Consider the following 24,707-nt stretch of genomic DNA (forward strand, 5'->3'; position numbering starts at 1 on the left):
GAGAGACCTTTGGCAAAGAGATAGAAAATATAAAAAAGAACCAATCAGAGAAGGAGAACTCAATAACTGAAATTGAAAATACACAAGAGGGAATAAATAGACTAGAGGAAACAGAAGAGCAATTCAGTGACCGGGAGGACAGGGTAATGGAAAGCAGTCAACTGCATAGGAAGGAGAAAACAATGGAAATAAATTAAGGGAACTCAGAAAGACCATCAAGCATATAACATTTGCGTTATAGGGATGCCAGAGGAGAAGAGAGAAAAAAGGGGCAGAAAACGTATTTAAAGAAATAATAGCTGAAAGTTTCCCAAATCTAGGGAAGTTAACAGATATCCAGATCCAGGAGGCACACAGAGCCTCCAACAAAATCAAGCCAAGGAGGTCTATACCAAGACATATAGTAATTAAAATTGCAAAACGTGTTGATAAAGAGAATTCTAAAAGCAACAAGAAAAGACAGTTACATACAAGAGAAATCCCATAAGTCTATCAACGGATTTTTCAGCAGACACTTTGCAGGACAGAAGTGAGAGGCATGGTATATTTAAAGTGCTGAAAGAAAAAACATGACCAAGGATACTCTATTCAGCAAGGCTATCATTCAGAAGAGAAGGAGAGGTAAGGAGTTTCTCAGACAAACATAAATTAAGGAGTGTATCATTAAACCAGCCTTAAAAGAAATGTTCAAAGTGGAAATGTTATGAGTGGAAAGGTAAGATCACAAACCAGAGTAGGAAAAGTAGGAAGCTCAAAAGCTGTACAATTAAGTGTATCTATAAAAATCAGCTAAGGGATTTGCCAAATAAAAGAACATAAAGTATCATTACATATACCTAAAACATTGGGAGGAGAGTAATAAGAATTTGGTACCTTTAGCATGGGTTAAAACTTAAAGCAACCATCAACTTAATATAGACTGTTAAATGCATAAGATGTTGTATAGAAACCAATGGTAACCACAAATCAAAAGCCTGTAATAGATAATGCAAAAGATAAAGAAATGCGAGTATGTCAGTAAATAAAGCCAGCAAACTATGAGAGAAGAGAGCAAGAGAAGAGAGGAACAGAAAAGAACTAAAAACAACAAAATGGCAATAAGTATTTACCTATCAATAATTACTTTGAGTGCAAATGGACTACATGCTCCAAATAAAAGACATAAGTTGACTGAATGGATTAAAAAAACAAGACCCATCTATATACTGTCTACAAGAAACTCATTTCAGACCTGAAGACACATGCAGATTGAAAGTAAATGGATGAAAAAGCATTTATCATGCAAATGGAATTGAAAGGAAAGCCAGGGTAGCGATATGTATATTGCTTAAAATAGACTTTAAAACAAGAACTGTAACAAGAGACAAAGAAGGACACTCCATAATCATAAATGGAGCAAACACTATATAATAAAAGGAGATAACCTAATTGTAAATATTTATTCATCCAATGGGGGAGCACACAAATACATTAACCACTAAGAACAACCATAAAGGAAGCAATTGATAGTAATACTAATGATAGTAGGAAAGTTTAACACCCTATTTACTTCAATGGATAGATCATCCATACAGAAAATCAACAAGGATACAGTGGCTTTGAATGACATATTGGACCAGATGAACCTAGCAGATATAGTCAGAACATTTGATCCTAAAACAACAGAATACACATTCTTTTCAAGTGTACATAGAACATTCTCCAGAAGAGATCGTATATTAGGCCACAAAACAAGTCTAAACAAATTCAAAGAGGTCAAAATCATAGCATGCATCTGTTGCATTTCTGTACACTAATAATGAACAAAGAAGTAGCAGAAAGAGAACTTAAGAAAACAGTGCCAGGGGCAGCCCGGGTGGCTCAGCGGTTTAGCGCCACCTTCAGCCCAGGGTGTGATCCCATGTCAGGCTCCCTGGATGGAGCCTGCTTCTCCCTCTGCCTGTGTCTGTCTGTCTGTCTGTCCCTCTCTCTCTCATTAATGAAAAATAAAAATAAAAAAAAAAAGAAAACTGCCATTTACAATTGTACCAAAAAATAATAAAATACCTAGGAATAAACTTAACCAAGGAGGTGAAAGACCTGTACTTTAAGACCTATAAATTGGGGGATCCCTGGGTGGCGCAGCGGTTTGGCGCCTGCCTTTGGCCCGGGGCGCGATCCTGGAGACCTGGGATCAAGTCCCACGTCTGGCTCCCGGTGCATGGAGCCTGCTTCTCCCTCTGCCTGTGTCTCTGCCTCTCTCTCTCTCTCTGTGTGTGACTATCATAAATAAATAAAAATTAAAAAAAAAATAAGACCTATAAATTATAAAACATTGATGGAAGAAATTGAAGACAGCACAAACAAATGGAAAGATATTCTATGCTCATGGGTTAAGAGAATAAATAATTTTAAAATGTCCACACTACCCAAATCACTCTACAGCTTTAATACAATTCTTATCAAAATACCAACATTTTTCATGAAACTAGAATGAGTAATCCTTAAATTTGAGTGTAACCACAAAAGAATAACCAAAATGATCTTGAGAAAGAAAAACAAAGTTGCGGGTATCACAATCCTAGATTTCAAACTATACTACAAAGCTATAGTAATCCAAAACAGTATGGCACTAGCACAAAAAAACATACACAGAGACATAGAGCAGAAGAGAGCCCAGAAATAAACCCACACTTACATAGTCAATGAACTTACAACAAAGGAGGCAAGAAGATGCGATGGGGAAAAGTCTCTTCAGCAAATTATGTTGGGAAAACTGGACAGCTACTTGAAAAAGAATGAAACTGGATCCACTTTCTTACATCATACACAAAGATAAATTCAAAATGGATCAAAGACCTAAACATGAAACCTGAAACCATAAAAATCTCAAGAGTTCATAGGCAGTAATTTCTCTAACATTGGCCATGACAGCATTTTTCTAGATATGCCGACTGAGGCAAGGGAAATAAAAGCAAAAATAAACTATTGGGACTACATTAAAATAATAAAAAAAGACTTCTGCATGGTAGAGGGAACAAGAAAACTAAAAGGCAACCTATGGAATGGGACAAGATATTTACAAATGACATATCTGATAGTATCCAAAATATATAAAGAACTCAACACCAAGAAACCCAAAAAATCCAATTAAAAATAGGCAGATGACATGAAGAGACATTTCTCTAAGGACATACAGATGGCCAAAAAATACCTGAAAATTTGATCAGCATCACTCATCATCAGGGAAATGCAAATCAAAAGAACAAGGAGACATCATCTTCCATCTGTCAGAATGACTTAAATGAAATATACAAAAAATAACAAGTGTTGGCAAGGACGTGGAGAATAAGGAACCCTGAGCACTGTTGGTGGGAATGGAAACTGGGTACACCACTGTGGAAAACAGCATGGAGTTTCCTCAGAAAATTAAAAATAGAATTATCGTTATGATCCAGTAATTCCACTACTGGGTATTTCCCCAAAGACTATGAAAACACTAATTTGAGAAGATATATTCATCCCTATGTTTATTATAGCCTTATTTAAAATAGCCAATTTATAGAAGCAGTCCAAGTGTCCATCTGTAGATGAATAAAGAAGATGTGAGATATATATATGTATATATATATGTATTACTCAGCCATTAAAAAAATGAAATCTTACCATTTTTACAGCATGGATATAATGTTAAGTGAAATAAGTCAGTAGGAGAAAGACAAATACCATATGATTTCACTCATGTGGAATTTTTTTTTCATATGTGGAATTTAAGAAAACAAGTGAACAAAGAAAAAAGAGACAAACTGAAAACTGTAGAGAACAAACACGGGCACCAGAGGGAAAGTGGTGGGGAGGGGATGAAATAGGTGAAAGGGATTAAGAGTATATCATGATAAGCACTTAATAATGCATAGAATTGTTGAAACACAATATTGTACACTTGAAACTACTATAACACTATGTTAATTATACTGAAATTTAAATCTCTCTGAACTCATGGATTTAAAAATAGTTTATGTGTATCTATCCACTGCAGATTTCTCATTAATGGTCAGTGTTTTCCATCTTTGGCCACTGGGAATCTCTTTGAGTTGGCTTCTAAATCTTTTGGCATGACTTTAATTAGTAGTCTTTAATAGCTTATTTTCTTCCTGGTATGGCAAGATGCTCCAGCTCATCTTGCACATTACCCGCTTTAGACATAGAACTAGCTATTCCCCCAGTAGGTCTTGGTTTCTTAGTGGCTAATGATGTTTACCAACCACTTATTTGGACATTAGGAGTGCCCATTGCTAATGGTTGGGTATTTTTTTCTAGACCTTTTATTTCATTTTGTTTTATTTTTAAAAAGATTTTATTTATTCATTAGAAAGAGAGCATAAGAGAAAGCATGAGGGGGATGGAGGGGTGCAGGGGGGTGGGCAGAGGGAGAGAGAGAAGCAGGCTCCCCACTGAGCAAGGAGCCCAATGCAGGGCTGGATCCCAGGACCCTGGGATAATGACCTAAGCCAAAGGAAGATGCTTGGCTGACTGAGCCACCCAGGTGTCCCTCTAGGCCTTTTAAAGAGCAAATGCATTATGATTTTGTATTGATACTTCCTACTTAATCTCATATATCTAATATCTGTTTCCCTTCTAATCCAAATAGATTTTCAGATTTCAATATAATTTCTCATTTGCTTTTTCCCACAATATGCACCATAGACTCTGAATAAAATAACACTGTCATCAACAATATTATTACTGAAAAGAGCTTAAATGGTGTATTATTTTTGTTTTTGCTCTTGTTTTTGACCTTATATCTCACGAAGGAAAGAGAGCAAATTTCTGTGTTTAAAGTCCATTGAAAGTAGTTTCTGTCATTCTATTATGCCACCAAACTTAATACACAGTTGGGTTCACTGGTTGCATTCCCCTTTCACTTTTTGGGAATTTTAAAAATAATTTAAGATATTTGTGTCTCCAAATGCAAATCTACAAATCAAGATGTACCCAGAAAAGTATGGCCTGTATTATAGTTCCCTCTAACTTATTACCTCCCTTTCTCTATAGATTACCATTAACAAAATTTATAGTTTATGTTTCCATTTTTGAATATAAGCAAATATGTGTAGTCATACTCTCTTCCAATTTATATATAAATGTTAGCATACTAGAGCTAACAGAAAAGATTGCACTATCAAAGTAGACTTACATGAATAAAGAGTCTTATTTATATCTTAGTCCAGCTATATTAATATGTTCAAGGATATAAGCAATCAGAAGAGTCAGGCAAATTAGAGAAAAATCTAGTCTATCCTTTGTGGCTCCCATGGCCCTTCCTTTCTGCATTGGACACCTTTCTCTGGCCAGTAATGGATGAGAATTTTATTTATTTTATTTATTTATTTATTTTTTTAAAAGATTTTATTTATTTATTCATGATACTCACACAGAGAGAGAGAGAGGCCAAGACACAGGCAGAGGGAGAAGCAGGCTCCATGCACCAGGAGCCCGACGTGGGACTCGATCCCCGGTCTCCAGGATCGCACCCCGGGCCAAAGGCAGGCGCCAAACCACTGCGCCACCCAGGGATCCCTGGATGAAAATTTTAAATGAGGTTTATGAATGACCTCATATAACAAAAGAGGGGTTAAGTTATGAAATATCTCCATTTTGTACTTAGATTGGTTAAGGGTGTATGTGATATTTTCCCGGGAGCCATGCTTTAGATTCCAGAGATTATAGGGACAGTCTTGCTAAGAGATTTACACAGTTAAGAACACTTGCTAGCAAATATGTTTAGCTTAAGAAAGTCAGTTATCAGCTGTTTACAAGAAGATTAGATGGAGACAACTATCTTTTTTTTTCCACCAGTAAATGTTCCCTTGGTAATCAGAGAGAAACATATCACAGACCAGCAACTGCTGTGTAGAGAATTACCTCTACAAGATACTTTCATGATGACCATACAGCTTCATAGGCCTTTTAATTTCTTTTACCAACTCAGTTACTTTTTTCCTCCTGTATCCACAGTTATTTAACCTTTTTGTAATGTGTCAATGGAAGCATTTAACTTCAGTGTATATTTCTTCTACGTCCAAAGTCACTGCCTTCTCTGACTAATAAGTTTCCGTAAGTATTACATCTGTTGGGATATTTAATTCTGCTTCCCAGAATATTTTCTCATGCTGGCAATTCATTGTTTACATATATCTTATTTTTTATTTAATTGTATAAATAAACTTATGAAATCCTTTGTTATGCAGATGTAGAAGAGTGGTTAAAATAATGTTTGTCATAACACAGATCACTTAATATTACAGGATTATTCTGTTTCTTCCCAAGGAAGTGATTTCTCATATACCACATTCCCCATAAGGGTGATGACTAGAGTCCATTGTTCAATAAATTCTGGATCTCATTTGGCTGGTTCCAGATGTTATAGTACAGGTTTTTATAGATTTCCCATAACATCTACCCCTGCTAGAGAAGACACAGGTTGCTACTGTATCTGAACATGTGTAACTACCAGACAAGTAGTTTAGGAATCTGATTAAGGCATCTGCCTTAGTGTTTCAATCTCCCCTCTAAGCTGGAAACGGGATTTTTTGTTTTGTTTTGTGTGCATCCACATGACCTCCTTTAATTCTCCTTAATTATTGTAGAGGTTTACTTAATCGAGTTCCACATAAGAATGTTCTCTATTGTCTAGTGATCTAGGACCCATTTGCTGTTGACTATAACCCAGAGTCTGTAAATATCCAAATGCTCCTCTGAGACCAGAAGCCTAATTCTTCTCGCACTGCTAAATTAGCAGTTCTCAACTCTGCCAGATTTTCAAACTTGCCTGCTCCTTCTTTCCTCAAGATTTTTTTTTTTCTATCAGTAAGGCACACAGTTGGCAATTTCCAAACAGGAACACAACCTTCAAGCCAGGAACTTCTATCAGTGAACCAGTTAGTTAGCTGCTTTGTTAGAGTAATGGGAGGGGAGAGGTGGGGAGGAGGGATATTTTTTTTTGGTGGGGGGGGTTTCTCATTGAATCAGTTAGCAGCTTGTTTATGTATTCAGGGCACTCCCTGTGAACTTCCCACCTTGGGCACTCTTCTATATGGCATTTACTCTGGGTCACTGACATCATCCAAGACATAATTGATATTTAGACTCAGAATTATCAAATACCCTTCTGTGATCTGGGGCTACTGAACAATATCAGTAACAGGCTAGCAAATGTCTTTCACATGGACTTTAATGAGCAACTGCCTCAGTTAGTTTTCAAATTCAAATCCAAGAGGTCTTTGTGGAGTAGCACTATTTGATTTTTTCTAAAGGCTTCATAGCTGCAATTATTCTAAGAGGTGGGTTTGTTACATAATCAGTTGAATCATAAGGTCTCAGGGGGGTTCCTTGTGCCATCATCTTCTGTAAATCTTTTAATACTTTGTTTCTTCACAGCACCCTACTTGAAATAAGATTTGTTTTTAATGACTTTGAGGTAGTGGCTAACGACATTCATAATAAGAACAATGTGATTTTGCCAAAACTCAGGTCCCAGCTGTGACTTCCTTGCTTTTTGGAAGGGTTTGTTAAAAGGCAATACCTTATTTTTCACAGTTTGAGGAATATCTCTGATTGCTCCAGGAATTTCTCAGATTGAACTGGACTTGAATTTTAGTTAGATTTATCAGCCATATTCTATTTATCATAAATAGACTACGACTATGGTTTTTCACTCCTCTTGACTTTCTGCCTGTGAGGAGTCAGTTAGCATGATAGCATCTATGTAGTGCACTTATTTGCTCTTAATGGTTAAGTCTAAGTACTGACTCACTACACTGTGGGAATATTCCAGGAAATTTATATATTGCTATGGTGGTACAGTAAGTTTACACTGATTTCCATTACACATTTACACAAAAAGGCATACCATGTCTGGCAGGATTCTGAATTTGGGATTGAAAAGAAGGCATTATTTGTTAGATGCATATTGGTATACCAGGTCCCCTTGGCCTTTTGTACTTCCTATACAGTCTTCACCATATTCGATGTAACTGAAGCAATTCAAGGAACTACTTTGTTTGATCTTTGACAATCTGTTTACCTTTAGGAATGTTCTATTAACTTCTGTGTTTTCTTTGTTTTGGGTTTTTGTTGTTGCTGCTGTTGTTTTTTAAGTAAGCTCTAGGTCCAACCTGGGGATTAAAGTCACGACCCCGAGATCAAGAGTCACATGCTCTACTGACTAAGCCAGCCAGGCATCCTTTGAAACAGTCTGTTTTATGGTAGCTAGAATTGCTGTAAAATGGAATTAATGGGAATCAAACCTACTACCTCAACCATTTCCTTAATTACAAGTGTGATCTGGGACGCCTGGGTGGCTCAGCAGTTGAGCATCTGCCTTTGGCTCAGGGCATGATCCTGGAGTCCTGGGATCAAGTCCCACATTGGGATCCTTGCATGGAGACTGCTTCTCCCTCTGCCTGTGTCTCTGCCTCTCTCTCTGTCTTTCATGAATGAATAAATAAAATCTTAAAAAAAAAAAGAAGTATGATCTATTGTTGCCCTCCTAGAATTTTGTATTGCTTAATGTTTACTACTGAGGATGATTCAGCCAATTCCAGAGGTGCTCAGCATTGCCAATTAAAGTTGGGTGAAGGGTGGACTTAATCTATATCCTCTATAAAAAGGGCAAAGGCAGCAAACATACCCCATGTTTTCAGTTATAGGGCTTAACACCAAAGGGGGCTGTATTTTAGTCAATAACTATTTCCATTTTATATTCAAATTATTATACTGCTTATATGATATTTTCCAAGGATCCATTCCCCATAAATTCAAATCTAGATTTGTTTGGTTCGTTTATCATAAGCAATCTTAAGCCAACCAAATACATCCTGCTAAAAGCATTCCATAGGTAAGGAATCTCCTGCTAGTACATATTTTGCCAGATTTGTCATGATCTGATTTACAAGGAGATTTGACTGGATCATTGCTTGTTTTTTTTTTTTTTTAAGATTTTATTTATTTATTAGAGAGAGCAAGTACGAATGAGAGTGTGAGCGATGTGCGGGGGAGGGGCAGAGGAAGAGGAAGAAGCAGACTTCATGCTGAGCCGGGAGCCCAAAGCAGGGTAGGGGTGGGAGACTCTATCCTAGGACCCTGAGATCATGGCCTGAGCTTAAAGCAGATGCTTAACTGACTGAGTGACCCAAATGCCCCTGGATCACTTTCTTTTCACCTAGGACATCCCCATTTAAGGAAGAAATAGATTTCTGTTCTACAAAGACTTATATTTTTGCCAGTATATCTTTGAAGTAAATTCCTAGGAAAGGTATTTTCTGAGTCAAAGGGCAAGTGCATGTACAGTTTTCCTAGAAAGTACAGAATTACGTTCCATAGGGAAATTTGCATTTGCACCATCAAAGTATGATAGTTTCTTTTAACATCTTCAACAGAGTATGTTATCACACTTTCAAGATTTTGGTGTCTTAGGGCACTTGAGTGGCCCAGGGCAAGGGAAGAAGCAGGGAGATCAGTTCAAAGATTACTACAATAACCCAAGGTTTGCAATAGTTCAGGGAAGATGATAGTGGTTTGGGCCAAAGTGATACTAATGAAAGTCTTAAGAAGTTATAAGATTCTAGATATATTTCAAAAATGGATACTAGAAACATGTAGATTTGGTTCAAGTGAGAAAGAGTTTTTGTCCTGAACTACAAAAGGCTTGCCATTTAAAATGAGATAACTTGAGGAATATCAAGTATAATGGCTGAACAGTTTGGGGCATGTCAATATAAAATGCTCATCAGACAACTTAGTGGCAATATCAGGAGATGTATATGTTCAGCTACCCAGGCACTGCTAAAATGTACCCATTTAAGTATACAATTTGATTGATCACTGGAAAATATCCCCTGTGCCTGTCTATAGTCAATCCCTACTCCCATCCTCAAACCCAAGCAACAGCTAACCTATTTTTTGTCCTTATATTTTTTACTTTCCTAAAAATTTTATATAATTATAATCATATACTATGTTCCCAGTTTCTTGTGTCTGGGATGTCACTGGCAGGATGTTTTTGAAATTTATCCATGTTGTTGCATGTATCAATAGTTTGTTCCTTTTTATTCTCAGTACTATTCCATTATATGGATATACTACAATTTATTGATTCATTCAGTTGTTGATGGACATTCAGGTTGCTTCTAGTTTCTGGCTACTTTGTGTAATGCTGCTACTAACATTTGTATGTAAGTATTTTTACAAACATAAGTTTTTATTCCTCTTCAGTAAAAGTCTAAGAGAACTCGATTATATGGTAATGGTATACTTAGCTTTTAAAAAGATGATAAATTATTTGCAAAGTGATTTTAGCATTTTATGGTACCAACATGCATGAGGGTTCTTGTTCTACATTCCCACCACCTTGATATTATCAGTCTTAAGTTTTAGACCTTCAAGTGTGGGTATGCTGGTTTGTCATTATGGTGTTAATTTTTGGTTTGTCATTATGGTGTTAATTTCTATCTCTTGACTGACCAATACTTTTGAGTACTTTTTCATGTGCCTCTTAGCCATTCATATATTTTCTTCTGTCAAGTGTCTATCCAAATATTTTGGTCTTTTTATTATTGAGCTGTTTTTTAAAATATATATTCTAGATATAAGTCTTTAGACATATTTACATATTGCAAATATTTTCTCCCAGTCTATGGCTTGGCTTGACTTTTAATTTCCTTAAATGTGTCATTTAATTTCCTTAAATGTATCATTCTAGCAGTAGAATCTACTGCTGGAATCTACTGCTAGAATACATTCTTTCACTCTTCTATCCACAATACAATATTTTTATTTTTGCTTGAATTAATCAATTATATTTTATAAAAATTTAAAAATGAGAAAAGTGAGTTTTTTTGTATGTCTGCATGTTTACTATTGCTAGTGCTCTTCCTTTGAAATCCAAGTTTCTTTTTCATTTGACATAATTTTCTTCTGCCTAAAGAAGGTCTACTGTGAGGAATTCACTCTGAATTTTATTGTCTGAAAAGTCTTTATTTTAATTTTTGAAAGTTGGTTTTACTGGGGATGGAATTCTAGATTGGCTTTTTGTTTCAGTATGATAAGGATTTAATTGCATTGCCTTCTTGTTTGTGTTGTTTCTGATGAAGTGTGCTATCTTTTTATCTTTCTTCTTTTGTTTGTAATGTGTCTTTTTAAATTCAGTCCCCTATTTTGTGATTTTTCCTTCTATCATGGGGTTTTTGGAATTTATCATTTGCCATGGTGTGGACTTCTTGATATTTATCTTAATTGCAGTTTTGTTGAGGTTCTTGGATCTCTGAGTTTATAGTTTCTATAAAATTTGGAAAGCTTTTAGCCATTAATCTAAAAAATATTTTTCCTGTGCCTTCCTCTCCTCAATCAAGACTGTTTGATTTAGTTACACAGTTCATTGAGATTCTATTCATTTTTTGCTCCTGGTCTTTTTGATCTATGCTTTTATTTTGGAGAGTTACTATCACTGTGTTTGCACATTCACTGAACCTGTCATTTTCAGTGTCAAATCTGCTGCCAATCCTCTCAGATTAAATTTTCATTCCAGGTATTGTAGTAGGCACCTATTGATGCATATAAAATGACTGCCAAAATTAGCATCTTAAAATAGTTTTTATTATCTTACAATTCCTATGGATTAGGATTTTGCAGATGACTTAATTGGGTGGTTCTCCCTCAAGGTCTCTCATGAGATGATGATCAAGCTACTGACTGGGCCTGCAGTTCCATCAGAAGGCTTGACTGGGGAAGGATCTGCTTCTAAGCTCATTCAACTGGCTTTTGACACTCAGTTTTATACAATCTGTGATTCTCAACAAGGCTGCTTCCTGACAAGGCTTCTATATTCCCCCAGAACAAGCAATCTCAGAGAGCAAGAGATCAAGTGTGTGCACCAAGACAGAAGTTGCAGTCTTTTATAATCTATTCTCAGAAGTGATATCACTCTGAGGTGATAATCCATTATTCTACCAGATTGATCCTTTTGAGGCTATTTAAAGATCTCTCTGTGTTGAGTTCTGGAATTGCTTCCAGGCAAAAAAGCAAGAGTAGTTATGGACTCACTTTGTTTCCCTTTCTTGTACTGCATGTTATCTAATATCTGACAATAGTGACCCCATATATTTTAGCCAGTTTTTCTAGTTGTTTATGGCAGGTCCCATAGCAAGTCCCATATACAAGTCCCCCCCAAATTACTTTTTCATAGGTAGAAGCAGAAGTTCAGAGACTGTTGTTTTTATAATGTTAGATCATGCCACACCTCTGTTCAACAATGCCAGTGGCTTGTCATCTCAGTCATTGGCACCTCATGTGTAACTAGTTTTCCTTTCATACTCTCCATTCCAACTTCATTAACTTCATTGCTCCCCAGATATACCTAGGAGAGTCCTGCTACAAGGTCTTTGCTCTTGTTCTTGTTAACTCTCTAGAACATATATTCCCCAGATACCACTGGGACTAATTTTCTCAGTTGAACTTAAATCTCTACTTAAATATTTCTTATCACATAGGCTTTCTCTGATTGTGTCATATAAATAACAATTTACTTCTTGTTCATTCTTTATTTTACATACTCTGATTTATTTTTATTAATAGCACTTATCATCACATGGCATATTAAATATTTGTTTATTGTATGTATATACCTCTCACCAGACTATGAGGTCCGAGTAAGATTTTCCTCAGAACCATTTTTGACACACAGTAGGCACTGGACACATATTTATTGAATAACTGAATATGTAGCAGACATGAATTTTGCTTTTATTACATGGTTAAAGAAATATTACAGTTTTTAAAATTTACCTAAAATAGATAGTATATTCCCAGACCACACTTGCCTGCTGGCAGGAAACTCAGTACTAATTATCACTCAAAGGTCTTTTCATCCTTTCTAGGATGTTTTAAAAGCTCTAAGAGTTTTACTTACTGCAGAATATTTGTAGAAGTATCCTATATTCTTCTATCTACATTGGTTGCTATTAATATTATGATAGTAAAACCAATATGCTCCCTTAAACTCATGACTCTACTACTTGCTATTCAAGCTTGGACACAGGAGTTTTTAATGTTTTTGTGGTCAACCTCTTTGAATTTCCATCCCACCCAGTCAAAGGTTCTATCCTCAAGGGTTCTGCATAGGAGTGGGGCATGGATCTCCACCTGTATACAAAATCGTCTAATTCCCTAAATGTCTCTCTGTAGTTTTCACTCAGAAAATACTACAAACTTTCCCTCTTTCTGCAAGTTGACCGCTTAAATGCTTCTGAACCTATTCTTATCTCTTCACCACACACACGCATACACACACACACACAGATGCACACACATATACACACAAATAGAATTGGAGGTGTTGGTTGAGTTTCAGATTTCTGGGAACTTCTCCTATAGGCTCTACAATGCAAGAGTGAAGAAATTCAGAACTATACCACATAGCATGGCTATATTATGGTAAGTATGGAAGGAAATTACAACTTTTTTGTTAGTTTCTTCTCACAGAGTGGACAAATCTAAATATGTGTCCTAGTAGAATAATTGGCCCACGTGAATGAATGAGTGAATGAGTGAATGATTGCAAACCTTTTCCTTAGAACATACATACATCGTATCCAACTTTCAGCATTGTGTGGCTAGTAAAATCTCTTTCCAAAAATTTCATAAAACCTTTTCTCTGCATGCCTTTCTTATTGTGCTGTATTACTTTTGCATTTATCTTATCTACTCAGTTAACTCCTCTACTCACAGCTAAGCTGTGAACTTCTTGAGGACATGACTTGTGCCTAATTTGCCTTTTCCTCACTACAGTATAAGCTGAATGGTTTTGTATCAGTAAGTCCTAGAAATAATTTTGAATAAATGAACATATTTTAGCTAATGGAAGTCCATTCCAGATTTTAGTTTAGAAGAGTAACAAATATCATAGTAAAGATTAAAGGCTGATTATAAGTTAAGAGTTGCTAAAAGTCTTTTCTCTAGATTTATGTAGACAATGAGTCAATAAACAGTTTAATATTGTGTTATTTAATTAATTAATTTATTTTAAAGATTTTATTTATTTGAAAGAGAGAGAGAGCATATGAGAAAGGGGCAGGGGCAGAGGGAAAGGGAGAAGTAGACTCCCCACTGAGCAGGGAGCCCAATGTGGGGCTCATTCCCAGGACCCTGCGATCATGACCTGAGCCAAAGGCAGACACTTAACTGACTGAGCCAGCCAGGTGGCTTATTTTGATATTTTAAAAGAACAAACAACTTTTTTAAAAAAGTAAGCATTGCTTGTAGTGACTAGAAGTGTCCCTCTCAGAGTTACTCTATGTGGTATTAGTCTTGACATCTTGTTCTGACCATATATTTGCCAAACTGATCTGTCACCATTATCAATAAATAAATACAACCAAGGACAGTAAATATTATTGGTCATAAACTTTTTAATAAATAATGAAATCTAATGTCTAAGCTTAATAAGTTATGTTAGGGTATAAATAATGTCTAAAATGCTTTCTTCTGGTGGGGATGGAGGCAAAAGAAGAGAGAGAGAGAGAGAGAGTGAGAGAGAGAGAGAAAACATCTTAAGCAGGCTCCACTACCAGCATGGAACCTAGTGGAGGACTCAATCATATGACCCTGAGATCATGACCTGAGCCGAAATCAAGAGTCAGACACTCAATCAGCTGAGGACCCGTTTTTGTTTTAATTTTTTATAAGTGAAGATAATCCTGATCCTAACTCTTATTGCAGCATCTGTGGAGGCCCTGCATGCTGCTCTTTACCAAAGAAGTAGTTGACTCATTTTTATCCTTTTTTAATCCTACAGGGAAGTGACTATTTTTTTTCACCGTGTGTTTTAAATAAAACTGGTACAGTAAAATTTATATTAGATATTATAGAGAAAAGAGATATTCATTATACTGGTAAATATTTCTAATTATTAGAATTTCTGATAAATAAGGTTTTATTGTGAAAGGGTTACATTTAAATCATTGTTGAATTGGGGTAAACTTTTTCAGGAGCACTCATAGAAATATCTAAAAGAATTTCATTTCAGAAGATGCAAAAGAAAGTTGTATGCCAGAGGCCCTTTTGCTAGTGAATAGTTAGCAGGATAATTTAGAACTATTAAAATATGTTCAGCATCAAACCTCATGTTCATGGGACATACAGATTGATGTGGGTAAATCAGAGTTTTGGTGTTCTGTAAAAAATTCTACATTAAAGTTCAATAGATTGGGTCAAAACTGGAGCACGCTTATATCTTCTAATTTTATTTAAAACAATGTGGAGATTCATAAAGAAAACGCAAATATGTGACATGCAAAGAAAAACTTTTCACTTAGAAGCCCAAAATATTTTAAAGGTTTCTTGTAATTTTCTTTTAATCTTTGGAGTCCCTCAGAAATATTTTGCATGTTAAAGATGATCATTAATAGTTACAAATTGGCTTCAGAAAAGTAAACAAGAGTGAGTGGATATACTAACTCAGGTACATTTGTGTACAAATTACAACAGTCCTTTCTTCATCCCTAATTAAAAGAATAAAGTTTTGAATCTTTAATAGGCATTTAGTATTGAATATATTCTATATATTCTATCCAAACATGAATTTGTATGTTTGGGCACATTTTTAAAATCATGTTATAGCCCTCACTCCAACACAGGGATAAAAAAATTGACTGGGTGTTTTTTTCTGTTCTCTGATTTTAGAGCTTCACTGCATTGCAGCTGATCCAACTATACTCATATTTTCTTTTGGGATTGAGGGTGTTAAGGCAGGGTTTCTTTGTTCTTGAAAATTAGGAAGCAAACAAAAAGTTTTTAAATAAAAATACTGAATTTGAAATAATTACGATATTCACTAATACTTACATTTCCTATATGTTGTCTTAATATAGTTTTAAACATTGACAAACTCTTTATTTATCTATTTTTATTTTTAAGATTTTATTTTTAAGTAATTTCCACACCCAACATGGGACTCAAACCCACCACCCCAAGACCAACAGTCACACACTCCACCTACAGAACCAGCCAGGCTCCCCAACAAACTCTTAATTTATATTACCATTCTACATTGTGAACATGTTACATGGCTCACTTAAATAGAGGAAAGGGAAAAGCTTACTGTCTTGTAGAACATAACATTTTTTTCATTTCTGTGTAGCCCACCTTTAACTTATAAAACATTAATTACATTTGCAGTGAAGCAAACAGAGTGTTAGAAGGGCAGTCAAACCTCATGTATTAGGAATAAACTGGTGGCCTTTGAGAGTGCAGAGAATGTATAATTATGCTGTGCATTACATATTATTTTTCACTAATGCTTCTGAAAGAGCTCTAACAATGCAGAATAGCTGATTGTACCTTCTTTAAACTTTGCCACTTTTCCCACTTGATCCTATGCCTCAGGTCATAAAGTATTTCAGTGCTTATTATTGCAGACTGGTAATTCCAATGGAATAGGTCAATTTCAGTGGCTCTCAATTGTAATTCTTGATGCTTCTAACAGCACAGTAGCCCTGGGCCTATAATTGAGGAATAATGGAATTCTAAATAGTTTTCCAAAATTTGGTCCAGAAATGTAACTGTATACCCAAACAAATTCATCCCAATTTAGTATGGGACCAGAAGTCTTTGTTAAAATGTGCAAATACGCCTATGAATTTAAGTGACTTTTGACAGTTACCCTAGCTGAACACCATCAATTAGCTAGAATTATTTTTATAATACTTTTTAATATACTGTTTATATACTTTTTAAATATAATTTAAGCCTTGGATATTGGACTCTCAATAGTTACTGAAATGACATTTAGAACCATTAGATCACGGTGTTTTTCTAGGACATTGTTTTTTACTGCTTTTTGCCACTAGATGGAAGAAGTAGGTTAACAAAATGATATTTTTGGTGTTCATTCAATTCTACCCGGAAACAATCACAAGACTATGTTTAAAACAATGACAGTCTCAGCATTTTTTCATTTGTACATTTTTACTACAGTATCTTTTCATATGAATACTGGGTTTAAGAATTTTTTTAATTTTTTGTATTGGTTTATTTTATTATTTTAAAGTATTGGAATTTTCAAAAGTAACCAGAAAGAAGATAATTGCCAGCTGGAAGAGGAGAGGTAAGAATTATGTAAAGATATTGGTAACAGGTATGCCACAAAGTAATTCTTGTTATTGTCCAAGGAAGGACATGCTCACATAAACATCAGACATAAACATAAACCAACCATCCTCAAACCATTCATTTAATTATTCTTTTGTGCCACAGATGCTTACTGAGCAATTGGCACGTTGAAGACAGTGGACTAGAAGCTTAGAAACACATAAGGGATGACTTAGGTGTAGGAACTGTTTATAATATTCTACATTCTACAAGAAAGCTGATCAAGAGGTAAGCTATATTCATTTATACATACATTTTGAGTAAGGTAGAAATGAATAAATATTAGAAATATAGATACAATATTTTAGACATACAAAGTAGTTAGAGACAGTGGGTTTGCAGTATCACTTTAATCTGAGGAGATCAGGGATCACTTCATGAAGAAACTGGAATTAAAATAGATCTTTAAAGTGAGAGAGGCAGACCAAGGCATTCCAGTGATAGAGTCAGAATGAGCAAAGGCACAAGAGCAAGAAATAATAACTTAAAAATGTTTAAAGATGAAAGGACAGTACATTTTAAAAAGCAATTTAAAAATTTGAACAGGTAAGACTTGTAATTTGTTATTTTTTTAAGCAGATGATAGGTACAGGAAGGAAATATCCTCACTAGCTAAAATACCATGTAAGGGAGAAGGGTGGGCAGTCTGGAAAAGTGAGGTTTCAATTTAGAAATAGAAGATCACTCAAGATGAAATAACCTGGATACAGTGTTTTATCAAACAGAGGCTAACTATGCATGTGGGTCTGTACATTGATGGCAAGACTTCATCATAGTAGAATGAGACATTTTGACTTCTGAAGGCAACTTCCTATGGATTCAATTCTTTACCACTCTAACATATGCTAGAAAGGAGACTAATGTGGCGAACAGTGTCGTTTGACTCCCAAGAAGTTATTTTAATATTTAACTTTTAAGACAAGATATACTATTACACACATTCATACCTAGTAGTCTACTGATATGATCAAAGAATTCTATTCCAGCCACTGAAGGCAATGAGCTTGAACCCTGATATTATGAGTGGCTATAAAATTATTCAGCTTTTAAATCCAACCACAGAATTTGATTTTATGACCTCCTATGGAACTGTAGCTACAGGTTAACTAAAGGTTATGAAGTAATATTTCCTTTTTATAGTTCTGAATTCACTGCCTTGTAATTTCAGAGATCACCTTGTTCTACAGTGGGGCAAGCTTTATGGTGTTATAATTTTGTATAGCTCAATGTAGATATTGTAACTTTTTTCCTGAATTCATATTCTATATTATTCAACTAATATTATTTGTATCTAGTTCATCACTATTTTAGTTGTTAGAAATTTATGTAGGAGACGCTTATGTAATTTTAAGTCTTATTTCCCTATTTTGTTACATGAATTGCTTACAGGTAAGGCTTAATTAAAAGTTAAAATTCAAGATGCCTGGGTGGCTCAGTGGTTGAGCGTCTGCCTCTGGCTCAGGGCATGATCCTGGGGTCCTGGGATTGAGTCCTGCATTGGGCTACCCATGGGGAGCCTGCTTTTCCCTCTGCCTGTGTCTCTGCCTCTCCCTTTGTCTCTCATGAATAAAAAATACATAAAATCTAAAGAAACCCACAAACTTAAAATTAAGTATTGTTTTTTTTTTATCTTAATGGGAGTAAAAATGCTATTCTTTAAATCCTACTTACATTTGATATATGTGTGACAATACATACATATGTATATATTTATGTATTTATGTATTTATAATTGCAAATGAATAGATTCAGATTATAAGTAGCTTCACCATTTTACTATATAAAGTGACATTGTATCAGTAACACATATATGCCTATTTTCCTGAATTCAAAATAATAATCTCAGTGATTTCATCACAAATAAATTATTAGCCATGTTTAGGTCTCATTAGAAAAAGATAAAATTTTATTTTGTGGACACTTCATACACTGTGTAAAATAAGTTGATCTTTCTAAAAGGTGAGTGACATTGTTTTGATTTTATAATTTTTCTGTTTATCTACAATTAAAATCTTAAAAAGGTAATTGTAACTCAGTACTAGTATTAAATATGAAAAATATAATTTCAAATTTATTTATCAGAAGGATAAAGAATGGCTATAGAAGCTTACAAAAATTATTGGGTTTTTTCAAAGGGCAGTGTCTATGTAGGCAAGGTAGAGAATAGAGGTACTTATTTTTTTTTTTAAGATTTTAGTTATTTATTCACGAGAGACACAGAGAGAGACAGAGAGAGGCAGAGACACAGGCAGAGGGAGAAGCAGGCTCCATGTAGGGACCCCGATGTGGGACTTGATCCCGGGTCTCCAGGATCACACCCAGGCTGAAGGTGGTGCTAAACCACTTAGCCACCCAGGCTGCCCTAGAGGTACTTATTTGAAAAAAGCTGGACATAAATTATGTGGTCTATAATTGAAGAAATGATATAGCAAGGAGTTTTTAGCCTAGTTACCAATATTATGTATTTACATTGATTCTATTGACTCACCATAATAGCATAACTCTCTGTAATTCTTTGCCCTTGTAGATGCAAAGAGAAAATCTAGAAATGAAATTCTCTAATTTGATATAGCTCAGCCTTAACTTTAATGCAACTTGGTTTCCAAGTGATTATTATCACTTGAACATCATTGATAATTTTTCTTTTTTTAAATTAAATTTTATTTTTTTTCATTGATGATTTTTCTATAAAACTTTTTAAAAAGAAAACTATCAATGAGATGGCAGCATAGGTAGACCCTGAACTCACGTCCTTCCACAGACATGCCAAATCTACAACTACATATGGGACAGTTACCTTTGAAAAATAACTGAAAACTAGCTGACCAGGTCTTCCACAACAAAAGATAAAGGGGCTTCTCTGAGACAGTTAGGAGAGGCAGAGATGTGGTCTTGTCAAAATCCCCATCCTCAGTGCTGTGACCCAAAATTGGGAGGGATCTCACAAGTCCAGAGCTTCTTTCTGGAGAGTGAGTAATGTGTGCCTCACACCAGGCACTCCAATCCTTGGGATCTGTGCTGGAGAGACAAACCAAGTCTGGTTTTGAAAACTGATGGGATTAATGTTCAAGGGACCTATAAGGCTGTAGGGAACTGCAATACTACTTTCAAAAGGCTCACATAAGGGATGCCTGGGTGGCTCAGTGGTTAAGCGTCTGCTTTCAGCTCAGGGTATGATCCTGGAGTCCCGGGATTGAGTCCCACATTGGGTTCCCTGTATGGAGCCTGCTTCTCCCTTTGCCTGTGTCTCCGCCTCTCTCTCTTGCTGTGTCTCTCTGAATAAATAAATAAAATCTTAAAAAAAAAAAAAAAATAAAAGGCTCACATGTGAACTTACTTGCCCCAGGACCCAGGATGAAAGCAGCAGTTTGAAAAGTGCCTAGACCATGACGGAAGGAGATTCATTTACTCATCTTTTTTTTTTTTTTTTTTTTTTTTCATTTACTCATCTTAAAGCATCTGCCAGAGGGGCAGAGGATAGTTGGGACTCTGCTGATGGAGGCACTATCTGGTACCATTTTTGTTCTCTCTGGCTCCCTTGCTAGTACAGGTGGTCACAAGCAGTCATAGCACCCTCCTGCTGCCTTGCTAAGGTCAGAAGATGCACACAGTCAAAGCACTCTATCACTGCCTTGCTAAAGCCAACAGGTGTGCCCCAGCATCAACACTCTCCCACTGCCTTGCTAAAGCCAGTGATGCCCCTTGATCACCTGACCCTGACAGAGAACTTGGGCATGGACTCCACAGGACTGTAGCACTCAAAAAGACAGTTCTCAGCAGGCTACAACTCCTAGGGTACTGCACAAACAACAGAGTGAAACACATCCTCCAGCTTTCCTGTGAAAAAGGCCTGTGTCCTTGGTCTAGAGCTTTAGTCTGAGAGATAGGCTTTAGGTTTGCCATACATCTGGAAGCTATGGAGGAGCTTTCCAGAACCTAGATAGGGAGACATCATCTTTGCATTCTCCTTTGCCCTCCCTACAGCTCATAGGTACCTCCTAGACGGGAGCTTATACAGTTGTCTAAAGTCCAGATTTTTGCAACTCTTGGCCAGGGTATGCCTCCAGATCTCCTAGTTTAGAGCCCAGCAAGGTTTAAAATTGCAGTCCTGTGAGACTGTATGCATCCATATACCTTAGAAGCTGCTGTTTGAGGATCTGGGTTCCAATTAGTCTGAAAGTAGGTGCTGACTGAGATTCCACCCTTCAGAACACTTACATATCTTGGCACACATTCAACAACTGGGGTTTATCAAGAATATATCGGGCTACTTGGGTATTCACCAAAGTTGAAGAGACAACCAAGGGCTAGGGAAAGTTGAATGATCAAGTTCATTTCCTATGAAAGACCACTCCTTCAAAACTGGGAGAGATAGATGTTTTACCTAATACATAGAAACACATATAATCAAGCAAAATGAGGAAGCAGAGGAATATGTTCGAAATGAAAGAAAAAGATAAAACTTCAGGAAAAGACTTAAATGAAATAGAGATAAGTAACCTACCCAATAGAGTTCAAAGTATGGTCAAAAGATGCTCCCTGAACTCAGGGGAAGAATGGGTGAACACAGTGAGAATTTCAACAGAGACAGAAAATATTAGAAAGCACCAAACAGAAGTTACGGAACTGAAAAATACAATAACTGAAGTGAAAAAATACACAGAATGGTTCAATAGCAGAAGCAAAAGAACAGATCAGCAATCTAGAAGACAGGGTAGTAGAACTCATTCAAAAAGAGCAGCAATATTAAAAAGTGAAGGTAGCTTAAGAGGTGATAGGAAAGCATCAAGCAGAATAACATTTACATTATGGGGTCTCAATGCAAAGAGAGAGAGAAAGAGACGGAAAACTTATTTGAAGAAATAATGGCTGAAACTTCCCTCACTTGGAGAAGGAAACAGATATCCAGGTTCAGGAAGCACAGAGGGTTCTAAATAAGATGGACCCAAAAAAATCTACACCAAGATACATTATACCTAAAATGTCAGAAATTAAAGATAAAGAGAGACTGTTAAAAGTAACAAGAAAAAAACAGTTGTTGTATACAAAGGCTCCCCATGAGATTTTTCAGCAGAAACTCTTCAAGCCAGAAGAAATGGCATGATATATTCAGTGTTAAAAAGAAAAAAAAAATTCCAACAAAAAATATTCTACCCGGCAGGATTATCATTCATAAATGAAAGAAAGATAAAGAATTTTTCCAGACAAGCAAAAGCTAGAGTTTATTGCTACTAACTTGACTTTACGAAATGTTAAATGTACTTTTTTAAGCTGAAAAGAAAATGGATTAATTAGTAATAAGAATATTGGGGGAAATAATGGTCTCAATGGTAAAAGTAAATATATAGTAAAGATAGTGCATTAATAACTCATAAAGTTAGTATGAAGGCTAAAAGACAAAAGTAGTAAAATTAACTACAACTATAATAAGTAGTTAAGAGATACACAAAACATAAAATGTGACATCAAAAACAAAACATTTACACTTAAAGGAATAAAAATTAAAAAGAAATATATATATAATACAAAGTGTTGATGGGGAAAATATAGTTTTAGAATATGTTAGGGATCCCTGGGTGGCGCAGCGGTTTGGCGCCTGCCTTTGGCCCAGGGCGCGATCCTGGAGACCCAGGATCGAATCCCATGTCAGGCTCCCGGTGCATGGAGCCTGCTTCTCCCTCTGCCTGTGTCTCTGCCTCTCTCTCTCTCTCTCTCTCTCTCTATCATAAACAAATTAAAATTAAAAAAAAAGTTTATAGAATATGTTAAACTAAGTCGCTACCAACTTACAATAGACTGTAATATGTGACTGTACCCTCATGATAATCACTATGCAAAAACCTGTGATACATATGCAGAAGATAATGAGAAAAAAATCTAAACATAACACTAATGAAAGTCATCAAACTGCAAGGGAAGAGAGCAAGAGAAAAAAGAACAGAGAGAACTACAGAAACAGCCACAAAGCAATTAACAAAATGGAAGTAAGTACATAGCTATTAAAAGTTACTTAAAAAAAAAAAAAGTTACTTTAAATGTAAATGGACCAAGTTCTCCAATCAAAAGACAAAGTGCCTGAATGGATAAGAAAAAAAAAACCAAAATCTATATGCTGCCTTGCTGCCTACGAGACACTTCAGATGTAAGGACACACAAGACTGAAAGTGAAGGGATAGAAAAAGGTATTCCATGAAACTGGAAATTAAAAGAAAACTGGTGTAGCTTCACTTAGACCAAATAGACTTTAAACAAAGACAATAATAAAAAGCAAAGAAAGGGATTACATAATGATAAAGGGATCGATCCAGCTTGAAGATTTGACATTGGGAACCTGGGAAGATAGTAGAGTAGGAGGATCCTAAGCTTACCTTATCCCACAGGAACACCTAGATAATAGCCACATCAGAGCAACTAACCCAGAAAATCACCTGTACACTGACAAAACAGACTGCACAGTTAATTGTAGAGAGAAGGCCATGTGGAAAAAGGTTGGAGGATCAGAGACCCAGTCAGGAACCAAATTCCTGGCACAACTAACCACAAATGGGAGGAATACCACAAGCACAGAGAAGAGAGAGGAATAGATCCCACATATGACCTGGAGACCTGCACTGGGAAGACAAGTCCTTATAATATTTGGGCTTGAAACCCAGTGGGGCTTAAGACTTTAAAAATCAGCAGGCTCAGCTCTGAGATAGCTGGAGGGCAATAGGAAACTGAGTTCCTGCCCTTAAGAGACAGCATAACAAACAGCCCCACCAGATACAGCGTAGAAGCAGCAGTTTGAAAAGCACAGGGAGTTTTGAGAAGAAGATTTATTTTCTAATCTCAGAATGTGCACTGGAGGGGCAGGGATCTTTAGGAGACTTCTCTGGGAACAAAAGAGCTGATGGGCACCATCATCACATAATACAAGGATGTAAAGTATTATATCATTTACATAAAAGGGAGGGTGTGGGAGAGTGTAAAAATTTAGTGCCTTTAGATGGATTCAAATGTTAAGAGTGACCATCAACTTTTTTAAAAAGATTTATTTATTCATGAGAGACACACACAGAGGCAGAGACATAGGCAGAGGGAGAAGAGGGTCCCTGTGGGGAGCCTGATGTGGGACTCAATTTTAGGACCCCAGGATCATGACCTGAGCCATAGACAGATGCTCAACCACTGAGCCACCCAGGTGCCCCAAGAGTTAATCAACTTATTGCAGACTACTATATGCATAAGATGTTATGATATGAGCCTAAAAGTAATCACAAATCAAAAACCTATAATAGATATGCAAAAATAGAAAGGAATCCAAGCATATCACTAAAGAAAGCCATCAAATCACAAGAGAAGAGAACAAGAGAAGAAAGGAACAGAAAAGAACTACAAAAACAATCATAAAATAAGCAACAAAATGGCAATAAGTATGTACCTATCATTAATTATTTTGGATATTAATTGACTAAATGCTCTAATCAAAAGACTTAGGGTGACTGAATGGATAGAAAAGCAAGACCCATCTATATGCTGCCTAC

The 24,707-nt window shown here is 36.0% G+C and overlaps 1 protein-coding gene across 3 annotated transcripts in view; it reads left to right on the forward strand.

Moving 5' to 3' along the window:
• The window catches only part of C6H4orf33 (chromosome 6 C4orf33 homolog), a 193,782-nt gene that overhangs the window by 38,490 nt on the left and 130,585 nt on the right, over positions 1-24,707 (forward strand). The window contains exon 8 of one of the 3 annotated variants that reach the window (XR_005988421.1): positions 5,998-6,105. The exons of the other annotated variants lie outside the window; for them this stretch is intronic. The gene's annotated coding sequence lies outside the window, so the exon portion shown is untranslated. Of the gene's footprint in view, positions 1-5,997; positions 6,106-24,707 lie in introns of those variants that run through there. 3 annotated transcript variants of the gene reach the window in all.

The sequence above is a fragment of the Vulpes lagopus genome, chromosome 6, assembly GCF_018345385.1.
Source record: "Vulpes lagopus strain Blue_001 chromosome 6, ASM1834538v1, whole genome shotgun sequence".
Lineage (NCBI taxonomy): Eukaryota > Metazoa > Chordata > Mammalia > Carnivora > Canidae > Vulpes > Vulpes lagopus.